Raw genomic sequence first — 12,232 nt, forward strand, 5'->3', positions numbered from 1 at the left:
TCTGGAACCAAAAGAAGTTTTGTAATAAAAGGGAGAAAGAGCCTCATTCCTACAGAAAAGCCACATTTTCAGTGTACCTGATCAGATATTATTAAAACAAACCCACATAAAGAAGTACTACCGTGCTATGATCAAAACTACAAGTCATAAAAGTTTGAAAATCAAACTTTTTCATATATTGAAGGTTTTTTACCTTCAATAAAGCCACGGGAGATGAGAATGATAGTTTCTTTTTCAGAATCTTTATATATCTGAACCATATTCCATTAGCTTTAGGTATCTGAACCTTTATTTGGCCACCAACAAGTTCCTTCTGAGTATCATCAAGTATAACTTGCAGCAAGTAGCAAAAATTAAAAGCTTCTTTGGAACTCCCCTTGTTTCTCTCTGGGAAGGTGAAGTTCCTCCAAATCTGAAATCTATAGGGTACCACTCTAACCAACAGAGTTCACAATCAGCTCACCACAAATCTTTCTGTACCCATTTTTCATCCTAATAGATAACAATTTCCTAGAGACTTCTTTGAGAAACTGTGTTATTTGGTGAAAATATGCCTAAATCTATCTCCTTTTGTCTCTTTTTTTTCTTTTTCCAAATGAAGAAACAACCCTCAGGTTTTTTCTCTGATGACTGCAGAAAGCCATCAGAGCTGACTTGACTGGGAGAAAGTGCTCAGCCAGAATCAAAAGAAACACAGACAGAAGTCCCAGAGCTGCTCTGGTCTCCCAACTCCTGAGCTCAGCATCATGCCTTGCCTAAGCCCTCTGTCCTCCCCCCGGTAGTGCTCAGCTCTGCTGCAATTCCAGCTGCCCAGAGTGACTGTCTGTCATTGCAGTTTCAGCACCACATAATCCTGAAAGGGATGTGAACAGAATAAGTTGAGGCTGCAGGGGAAAATGCATACACGCCAAAAGAAAAGGGAAGCCAAAATGGTAGGGACATGGTAAGTGTGGTCACTGAACAAAAACATGATACACCCAGAAAGCTGAGGAAAGGAAAATTTGTCCTGGGTGCCTCAACAGTAGCAATGCAGAGCCTTGAGTGTGGCAGAGGGAGCACAACATTCACATGGAGAGGTCATCACCTTCCCCACCATGCAGAAGAGTAACCAGAGAGGACAAACTTTCATCAAAAGGGAGGTGAAAGCTTCTAGCAGGTAATGGTGATGATGGACATTCAGCAAACTTCAGGCTTATTTAGAAAAACTGCAGGAAGTTTTCAATAATTTATGCTGGATCTTCTTAATAAAGAGAAGTGAAGCTTATTGTTGAACATAGTAATCACAGAAAAATGATGAAGAGTCCCCTTCTTTCTCAAGAATCTAGTAAAGGAGAAAAACCTGCTGTGCTGCTTTCTCACAACTTAGCACATGGGCACCAAAATAACAAAGCTTTTCTGATGGTAATTTTGACCAGAGTGGCTGACCACCATATTGAGGCTGTGGTCACACTTCCTTACCTAACTGCAGCAGAGCCAAGTGAAGACACTGCCAACCCTGCCTTGTTCCCAGCTGTTTATCTGCACTATTTCCTGGGGCTACTGACTTGTGGACCTGCTGGCATAACTATTCAGTCAAGTGCTCTCTGCTTCAATTAAAGCAAGTCAGAAGAGCTGATCTGTAATAAATATAAGGTTTTCTCGAGGCTGAGCTGTTGCAACTCACTGGGTGCTGAGGTGATCAATCACCAGCATCTCCAGGGATCTTGAACCTTACCAGCACTGCCAGGGATCTCAAACTTCAGCTGCCTCAGGCCAAGGACTGTTTCTTAATGGAGAAGGGAGACTAACCCTTTGCCCCTCATGCTTCTGAATTCCAACATCTCCATTCTTTTCCCCTGACAACTCTCTCCCTATAAACGCTGCCTTTTAAGTCATGCTAAATTTTTTTCTCTGATTTTTCTGCTGCCTTGGCCATCAGCTTCTTTAGCTGTCTTCAGCCTGCCTCCTTCCCTGGTACTTTGTCCCACAATGTCCAATCTCCCTCCAGCAGAGGCCTACTCCCACCATGTTCAGATCCCTACAGCTGGTGTGCATTTTGACTCATAGTTCCCAGTGCTTTGGTTGTCTGCTCAGTAAACAAGCTTAAATCCTTTTTGGCAGGGTAGCAAAGTGCATGGGTTCTTCAGGAAAACAGGAAATCAGCTGGTTCTTGCTGTGCATTGAAGCTAGGCACAGAGAATTGCAATAAGATGGAAATTTCAGTAACTCTCCAGTCCAGGAGGTATGGTGGGCTGGCTTTCAGAAAGGGACACTGAGAAATGTGCATAGGGAATCCCTATCTTTAAAGAGTCTTACCCATTCTTCTCTATGGATTCATCCCCCAGTGATTGATGGATGATCTGAAGGAAAACAGACTACGTTTCCTCTCTGGTCTGAGCTGCCCTTCCTTATGTCTGAAGTAAAGCTTTGTGGCTGACAGGCCAAGCCTTGTTGGCACCCTTCAGCCTGAGCCTGCTGATGTGGAACCAGCCTTAGCAGGGTACCCTCAGCTCCCAGCACTTCAGTGTGTACCTTTAATGTCAGTCTCTGTCTTATGATTACTAAGAAAAAACACTTGTAAATGCAACAGAAATCATCATAAAGGTACCACAAGTAATTTGTAAAATTAGTTTTTTATCACGATGTATAATTAATGAGACTCAGTCTGCAAATACTTATGTTCAGCAGATAAAACTATAGACTTCCTATTCCAGATATGAGATTTGTGATACACACAAAGGTCTGAAAAAGGGACCAGCAGTGATGAAAATGTGCATTTGTCACTTATACCTCAAAAATGTCAGAAAAATATGGACAATGATTTTTGAAATGGGCTTAATCTTTTAACAAAAATATTAAAAAGGCTTAGAAATAGATGAATGCTTTAAGGGCTTATTAAGTTCATTTTCCCAAAAGTTCTGAACTAAATTCTTCTGCAATTCCAGTATTACAGTAAGCCATTTATTCTAAATACAACAGGAAAGGAATATCTATCACCTGGATATTTTTAAACAGTCTCCCATAATACATTCCTGATAAATGAAGCATTGTGGGGCCAAGCTATAATGGGAGAAGAGCACCACCAATGAAAACACTATTGTCCTTGTGCTACCTTTCATCTCAAACTGCAGATGTACAGATAACCTTTTTTTCCTTGGGAAGAAAATTTTCTTTTTTCACTCTGTTCAATTCATTTGCTTTGAAAGCACAAATACATCCACACATATTTTTGTCAGAGTTTTTCATCAAAGCACTTATCAAAGTGAAGAGACATTGACCTTGTATTCCTTTAATATTTCACCTATATTGAGTCACCACCTAAGCAATGCTGAGTATTGTCTTAATTCTCAGTTATAGCCATATTTGGCAAAGAACCACACTATCAAAATACAAATTTTAGAACCACTTTCCTATTACTAGAGAAAAGCGAATAACTGGTTAAGTCAATAAATGGCATATTAAAAATAAAATTTTAAGAGATTTGCACACAATTAGGGTTCATGGAAAGTGTAACTTTGTCATTGATTTGGGGTCTGTTATAAATTTTAGCAGTTGTGTTTGAAGCTTGAGTGAGCAAAGCACAAACAGAAAATATGCCCCATGAGCCCTGCTCAACAACCAAAGGTACTTCAGCCAGTAAAACAAAAAGCAGTTCAGCATGAAGAACTCTCATATTTTATTTTTAACGAATATGGGATCAGAGCAGAAATCATTGCTTCATCAAAGTAAGCTTTCAGTTCATTAGATACACAAATTTGAAAAACTCCAAAAATGTCATATTAACAATACACCCAAACCTATTCTTCCAAAACAGTATGTTTCAAAGTTGCAATAATTCATTGAGAAATGCATAAGAATTCCATAGAACTTTAGAAAATATAAGACATTCCTTGGTTAGACTGAGAAACTCAAAAATGTTGTCCAAGTTACATATCAATATACTTTTCTATTAACATAATTGTTAGTCATGACCTGGAAGACAGTTGTGCACATCTTGAAGCTAAAATGTTCCTGGAATTCAGATTAGTCTTTGAACATGTGAGTAGAGTTCTTTTCGAAACAGAAATAAAAGATATGTCACTCAAAGCAATGAAGTTTTTCCTCATCATCCTACACACATGCAAAAAATCTGTTATAAAATGAAATATTATGAAATTTTTGATTACCCTGCCTTCAGAGGGTAAAAATGAAGTAAAAGCAGATAGATAAAAAAGGAAATGTCATACTGTAATATGGTTATACTAGAAATCTATGCTATGTTATTAGTTCATACACATATGTGTGTGTATGAACTAATAACATAGCATAGATTTCTAGTATAACCAAAGTGTCTCTGATAACATTTTAAAATGAAATAATAAGTATAAATATTTGAGGCAACTAATTTCAATGGTATAAATGTCCAAAAATGTACAGTGCTGCAAATATAATTCCTGCACATATTCAGGAATTCAGTTTTCTAATTACATATGCAAACTTTTGCTTAAGAAGTACTTCAGTCAATGTGGAAGAGATTGAAAATGATTCCAAACATTTAAAAATGACACATTATTTCCTGAAAGCTACAGTGAGATGTTTAAACACAAATATTGACAACATTCTCCATTAAAAATGTAATTTTGAATTATGCATTTTAAAGTATTGTTAATTTTTTCAGTTATATTAGACTTGGGATGAACTAGATTTTCTTCATGATCTCAGAATCTGATTGTTTTCTTGCCTCAAATACAAATTTTAAGTCTTCATCATGTTCCAGTTACTCAGGTTTTTGTCTACGTCCTCTTCAGACCAAATGGCATCTGACCTCTTCCTGAGCTGGGACCCACAGAACTGTTGCACACTAAAAGTTCTGTTCTGCCTTCGGAAGTCTGGGTGTCGTCTTGGTTTGGTTTGTTTCTCTGAACCAGCCCCTGTCACAATCACAAAAGCAGACAACCATGATCCTCCTCCGAGCTGCAATTTCCCTCCTCTCCTTCTCCAGTATGGAAAAGAGGTTCCACATCTTCAAAACCAGATGCTCTGCTGGTACTAACAGTGTACTCTTATGGGATGGCCAGCAGTTAATTCAGGCCTCTACACATGGCAGGCCATTCTCAATGTCCTTTTCAAAAATTTGATCCTGTCATTTAAATGCCAGAGCATTAAATTAATTAATTAAAGTTAACACATCCAGCAAACTGCCAAGTGAATAGTGACACAACTTTCTCCTTTACTAGAATGAAAATCCCTAAAAAGGCAAACTTCCCTTCCTGGAGCTTCCCTTCTCTTTCCAGAGCTTTCCTTCCTATCCTGGAACTTCCCTTCCCAGGACTTACCTTCTCTTTTCTCTCTCCCTCTCTCTCTCTTTCTTCTAACGTTCTTTTCTCAAAATCTGTGTAACCTAAAGTTGGATGAGTTAGAGTTTGCTAAGTCAGTGCCTTGTGGAGTGCCTTACTTTAACTGGATGTTGATTTAAAATTTGCTAAGACCTTTGCTCTCTGAAGCTTGCAAGTAAAAGTTTACAATTCAACCTCCTGAGAAGTTTGTTGTCTTCTCCTGCACTCCACCCAGCAGTGTCAAAGAACTTAAGCCCCTTTAAAACACTCTGGGTGAACTTAGGGTGTAACAAGGCAGGAGAAAAGTGTTTTGAGAACATTTGGAGTCTTGTACATCCCAGGTTCTTTCTATGGGCCAATTAACCTCCTTTAGGTCCTGCCAGAATGGAAGCTGTGTGTCTGGGAGAGTCTCCATCCAATGGCAGAGGAAGTGATAGAAAAATTTAATCAGGTGCAATTCCTTTCTATTGATTCAAGGACAGTGTCTGATCATCCAAATGATGTTTTGCTCATCTGTTCTGCACTTCTGTGACATACATTCATTGGCAGAATAATTCAGTGGCAGAAAATGGTTAGGAGCATGTTTAATTTACCAGTCATGGCTAGCAAGAACATAGAGAAACTACGTTAGGTGGGGACATGAGGCTCATCTCCTGACTGTACAGTAACCCACATCCTCAGGGATCTGTACTTTTCTTTAATTTGAAAAGGCTACTGGAACAGAAGGAAAAACAGCACACATACCTGCAATGTCAAATAGCTCTTCTGACAAGTTTAAATAGGCTGCTTTAAATTGTAAATGAAGCAAGTATTAGAACTGTTATGTTTCAATTTTTAAGATAACACAAAACTCAATATTTGCCATAGTGTTATTTTCTGTGTGGGGTTTTTCATGTTGAAAGTTTTCAGACAAATTCAGACTCCATCACATGAAAGTAAAACCTATAACTAAATTACGGAGACATTATAAGCAAATTAAAACCAGACTTCCTAATATAAACTGTTGCACCTATTTAACAACATACAGTTCTCCAATGAAAATCTGTCTTAATCATTGATGTCTTTCAGGTCCGCTTTTAGAAATAAACTACTCAGGCCTTTGTATTTTCTGTTCTAATGCTCACCTATTCAAATAACTAATTTGTTATACAATTATTTGGGTTCCAGCAGGATGGCATAGGGCTTTCTGAGGTGTTATAATACATATAAAAACCATGAATATTAAGATTTTTCTTTAAAATCTTAAAAGCTATTTTTCTACTAACATCAAGACTCTGTTGTATTGCAATTTTATTAATAATCTAAATTATTATTTCATGGTCTAAAATAGATGTATCTGACACTACTTGTGTGAATTAATGTAGAAGTCAAAACACGGCCAATATACTCTGTGCAAGCTTACCAGACAGTAATTAATTCATTACATGTTTTAGGTTAAAGTGAAAATTTGCCATGTTTAAGATGAAAAATGAAAACTTACAAATGGCATGATTTATTACCATTTCCTGTAGCCCCTTTTAGGAAGAAATCAGTGCTGCCAGCATATCTGACTGGAGTAGCTGACCTACTGAAAATTCAAAAGGCTTAAGGAGTTTAAGGATTATTGCAAAGTTCCCATGAATATTTAACTAACCAACCTGTCTGACTGATAGATGCCACTGACACTTTTAGAAATTCATTTATTCAAAGAAATGCCGTGTTGTTGTCAGAAGCTGATCTAATAGACATGTCCTTCTTTCAAGCTGGAACTTTGATCTGTGGTTTTTAACTAAGTGGAAACACTTTTCTGGTTGGAAGACACTGTGTTGTTTACTGGATTTCTCAGCATGAAACTGCAACCAAAAGGCATGTCATATTCTTGCAAATAGTTACAGCAAATTTGAATATGGGGTTTTTTTACTAGACAATGGCTTCACTGAATTTGTGGGCTGTTACAGTTGCTTTAGAATATGGTATATGAAACATTTGGAATTTGTTATCCAGCAGTAAGCTGTCTTTGCAAACACTCCTCTGAACAGGTTCACTCTTCAGCTGTTACATGGTAAGCTGAATGAGCCTGAATAATTTTTTTATGAGACAGAGGTAGAAGAAAAAAATAGGAGATATCTAAAAGCCAAAGTGGGAAAACAAGAAAAGTTCTCTAGGGCTGATGTAGTTTCCATCTATGACTCTGCTGAGCCTCTGTTTTTGAATCACAGAAGGAGGTTTAACCTGCCTCTTAACCTTTGTAAAAGTTTGGATGTTTTGTCTTCCCCAATGCTCTCAAGAGTAAGATGGGGAGATAGGGCCAAAGTGGAAAGGTGATTGGGTAGGTGCAGATCTTATGAAGTAACTGTACCAGGGACATTGGAAAGTGGGACAAAGCAGTTCTATTCTTTATTTAATCATACACTCCTTTTTCTTTTGTTCCTTTACATATTTTTAATCATATTTGCTAAAGAAAAGTTAGACTTTCCACTTGGAATTTGGAAAGTCTTTAAAAAGAAGAGAAGAAATACTTTCTCACTGTCTTGTATCTTAAGTATGGTTTATTTGAAACACATTCAGTTTCAAAGTCTGCTATTTTTAAAGATAAGTGTTCTCGTTGTGACTTGCAATAAAATGTTTAAATCTAGATCAGACCTGACCTGGAACATCGTCTTGTCTCCTGAAGGACTAAATTTGATTCTGTGTTTCAAACTCAGCTGCAACTGTTCTATGTCTACAGTATCCCTGAAGAGGGTAGATATTGAGAGATTTATTAATAAATAACCCAAGAAGTAAAGGAAGACATTATAGGCAAAAATCAAACCTTAATGAAGCTATGACACTTCAGTTTGCAGTTACTGTATGGCATAGTAGTCAGGTGGACAAAACCCAAACATTTAAAATATAATGAAGCTGCATTAATGTGGAGGGATAGAATGTAAGAAAATAAAGATAGTGCAGAAGGTGGTCTCACACCTGAGGAGTTGCAGCTGTACCAATCACCAAAGATTAGGAACAGGCCTGCCCTTAACAGGCCACAGCTGTGTCCAATAAGAAGACGAGTGCTACAAAAGAGTGGGTTAGCTGGGTGAGGAGGGTTGGAGTTTGTTGGTTGTGCTGTGGAGGAGCTGACCATGAGGAATCACCAAGATGGTATGGAACTTTTGCAATAAGATGACAACATATTAATATCCCCCATGTCTGCTATTCCAAATAATTTTTTAATATGCTTCTGCTTTTGACAAGTATCTGGGACTATCCTGGATTCTTTATTGATAAAATCAATCTAAAAAATAAAAGAATGATAAAAGCAGATCTAGAACTTACAGAAAAAAATTTGATGTTAAAGCTTTTGAGGATATTTAACTTTTTTATACTGCTTGAAAAAGTGAAAATGCGTAAATGGTTCTACCAGCACAGAGTTGTTTAAAGAATGCGCTTGCCTTATGGAGGAGGTTTATACAGCAAATGCAAGGGAAGGAAAAAAATCCTTCAGACATTTAATTAACTATTACTCTTATAATGTGTACTTTTGCAGTAAAGCACTCTTTCGTGCAGCTAGAAGGTACTTTAAATTTGTGTTCTAGTCAGGTGGGAGGAAACAAAAATTAGTCCCACAGTATCACAATGCTCTGTCAAGATCCTGAAGGACAATATGAAACCTAAAGTAATTAATGTGTTCCATGAAAAAATTGCTTTGCAGTCAATGCAATATTTGGTATTAATTTAAGGGACTAGCAGAAATACCTCTCACAGAACAAATGGCATTTCTGATGGGGCATATATGATGCTTAAAAGTATTGCTGGACTTATGACAGGCAGCCTGAAGGTCAGAAATACTTAATTCTCACTCTGTCAGCAACATTTTCAAGTCTGTTTTTGGCTGTAGCCTTGTAAGAGGCTCATTCTTTGCGGATGATGGGGTTTTTTTCAGTCGGAGGAACATGTGAGGGTTCAGAAAGCTTGTGAATGCTTCAGCTGGGGAGGGAAAATCTCACCTGTTTTCCTCAACTCAAAATTACAAAGAAAATAAGCTGATTATTTGGTTGCTTAAAAAGACTTAAGCCACAGGAAAAGTGGAACAAAACCAGGCAAGAATATTCAAAGAACTATTGGCATTTCTTAATGTCTTAACCTTCCTAGGTTTTTACTGTGAATTTTCTCTTTGTTAGAAATTTGTTTATCTTATGCCTAATAAGGCAATTTTTCTTCATTTGACAGGAAGTTTCTGTAAAGTTTTATGGCTTCAATCCACGTGGATGCTTTTTTTTGCCCTTGCCCTCTTAAAATGAGTATGAAAGCAATCCATCCTTTTTATTTTTTTGTTTGAAATTCAAAGAGAATTTCTCTATTTCACAAGGATTACAGGAAAGAAAAATAAAACACACTAGCTTGCTTTATTTTCCTGTTCCTCATGCAAAATTGTTTTGTCAGCAGTCAGAGCTACCTTAGAGTTCAGCAGAAATATAGATGCTATTGAGTTTTTATGTCTTGGACTCCTTGCAGTTTGCTCTCTGTAAAGCAGTGAGACAGGACAGCTGAGAGCAATAGGTGGGAGCAAAAAGGGTAGCTAAAAAGGTTGTAAGGGAGAGGTGATGTGAGTCAGTGGTTCACTGGCCACACTGCTTTTTGTGCTTCCTGTCTAATACTGGACAGAGACTGGCAAGACTTAGAAGCTGCAGGGGAGAAATATTCCTGTTTCACTTTTAAGTTGTTTTTCCTGTTACACATTTCTCAAGTATGAGACTTCCTTCACTCCACCTTTCACTATTCCTCCTTTTCATTAAGTAGAGGAAATCCTCCAACTCTCCATAAATCAGTTACTCTGACTTGTGTGCCTCAGTAACTCTCAGAGGAGGGACTAATTCTGGGAACTTGTTGGACTGGATCAGCTCCTAGGATGCACTAACCTCTGCTGGTTTAGGGAACCATCTAGCCTGTCCTTTTTTGAATGCATTCTACAGTCATAACTCTGACATTTGAAGGATGGAGTAAACTCTTGTTCAAGATCTATGTACAAAGGTGGAAGTTTAAATTTTGCAGCTGAAATCTCATGGCACTACTGCACTGAGATCTGAAGCTGCAGACAAGAACACTTCTGAGAGTTTCTGCCAAATATGGAAATAAGTTATTACATGTAAAGACAGCATTTAGATATATTGCTGGGACTGCATCAGGGCATGGCATCTTAATCTGAGTTATTGATGAAAGTATAAAAGGAAAGAAGAAAGAGTTATAAAACTTTCATATGCCCCTCAACATTGGTAATGACGCATTTCCTTTGGGAGTTTGTTTCATTCTTGTCCAACCTAATGCATGACTGTATGATACTTATCAAAATTTTAATGGCATTCTTTCACCTTGTGTCCAACTGTCTATATGAGGGATCATAAAGCTGCTTTTTCATTAATTTATTTGATTTTTTTTTAAATGCTCAGTCATCCAGAGGGTTTGACTATTAAGGTCAATGGAAAGAGGAATTTGTGATGCACAAATTCCTCAGAATTCAGCTAATGAACTATTTTAGTATATTTGGACTTAAATTCTTCTCCTTGTCTTCATTTCATTTGAAAAGAGCTGAGAAAGGCATTTCCTAAAGGAAGGATTAAAAGCCAATTTAGAAACAAAACCTCTAGAAAATTCATCTTGACATAACATATGTAACTTATAGCACAGATTGACCAAGAAGTTGCAGTATTCTTGTCTGAACAAAATCTCAGCTAATATAAATTTTATTTCTTTAAGTAACACATCAATGTTTGTTATGTAGAAAAACTTATGGTTCATATGTTGCTTCCTAAATTAAAAAAAGGCATAAAATGCCATTCATATGTGTGAGTAAATAACTTGCTGTTTTTAATTTTTTTTCCCTAGGATTATTAATTTTCTTTAATAGTTCTCATTTAGGTTAAATTCTGTGGACTCCCGTTCATAGTTCAAAATCTTTATCATGTACTAAGAAAATCCCTTAATAGTCCTGTCCCACAGAAATAGCATGATATTCAACAGTTTCTAGGCAAAAATGACAGGGTCTTTCTCAGGATGCTTTGTGGGGAAAAGAAATGAGTTGTAATATGTCAGAACTTTTGTTCTTTGATACTAGAGAAGCTTAACAAACATTTGTTACAAAGAGACTATTTGATAGCTGAAAGAAGTCAAAACTCACATGCCATGTCTTGTCTCCCAACAAGAAATGCAGTCATAGCATGGCCACTTGAGTGTTGGGTTGTTTGATTCCTCAGTGTCTTTTAACAATAATTGTGGTTTTTTTTATTTCTGCCTTTTACTGCATAATTGTATAAGAAACTCCTTTCAGCATTTTAAAGGCATCATGCATTAGATTACTTGCAAGTGAAATGGCTGCCAAGCATTTGTTTTGCAAATACAATTGATCAGGTTTCTTGTAATGTTGTTTTTTAGGCATGTTTGATTTCTCTCACTGAGAATCAAACTGTGGGTTCTATGCTTTCCTAGTGACAATTATCTCTTTATACAAACAGCGCTGGACTGCAGGGGAAATGCAATAATTGCTTTAAGTCATTTATATCTTTTGTCATTTATCAAAAAGCCCTTGAACTTCAATGCTTTCCTTTGCATTGGCACTTAAATGCTTCATTTTCCTAGCTAGAAAAAAAATTGAAATACTAAAACAATTCTGTAAAGTTCTTTAAGTTCCAGCAAGTGCAGCAAACAGATTTCAATGTCAGCTTTCTGCTTTCAAATTCATAATTTGAACTGTGTGATCTCTTTGAGGAGCTCTGCAATATGAAATTATTACCATGTGATGCAATGAAAGAGAACCAAAAGGGAATGCTGAGTATAAACAGTGCACTTCAATTTCTCAAGATGACACATGTTTGGAGAAAGCAAATGCAAATATTGTTCAAAACCAGCATCAGCTTTAAGCTCTCCTTTTCAGCCACGTTGCTGGCCTTGTTCTCCACAGGAGTGGCTTCCTTCTTCCAGCACAG

The 12,232-nt window shown here is 37.1% G+C and overlaps 1 long non-coding RNA gene across 3 annotated transcripts in view; it reads left to right on the forward strand.

Annotated features, from left to right (window-relative positions):
- The first annotated feature begins 8,328 nt into the window (after positions 1-8,328).
- The window catches only part of LOC135445636 (uncharacterized), a 28,057-nt gene continuing 24,153 nt past the window's right edge, over positions 8,329-12,232 (forward strand). The window contains exon 1 of one of the 3 annotated variants that reach the window (XR_010439572.1): positions 8,329-8,414. This is a non-coding gene — a long non-coding RNA (uncharacterized LOC135445636). The remainder of the gene's footprint in view (positions 8,415-12,232) is intronic. The other 2 variants (XR_010439571.1, XR_010439570.1) reach the window with 2 other exon arrangements.

Source organism: Zonotrichia leucophrys, chromosome 3 (genome assembly GCF_028769735.1).
Source record: "Zonotrichia leucophrys gambelii isolate GWCS_2022_RI chromosome 3, RI_Zleu_2.0, whole genome shotgun sequence".
In the NCBI taxonomy this organism is placed as follows: Eukaryota; Metazoa; Chordata; class Aves; order Passeriformes; family Passerellidae; genus Zonotrichia; species Zonotrichia leucophrys.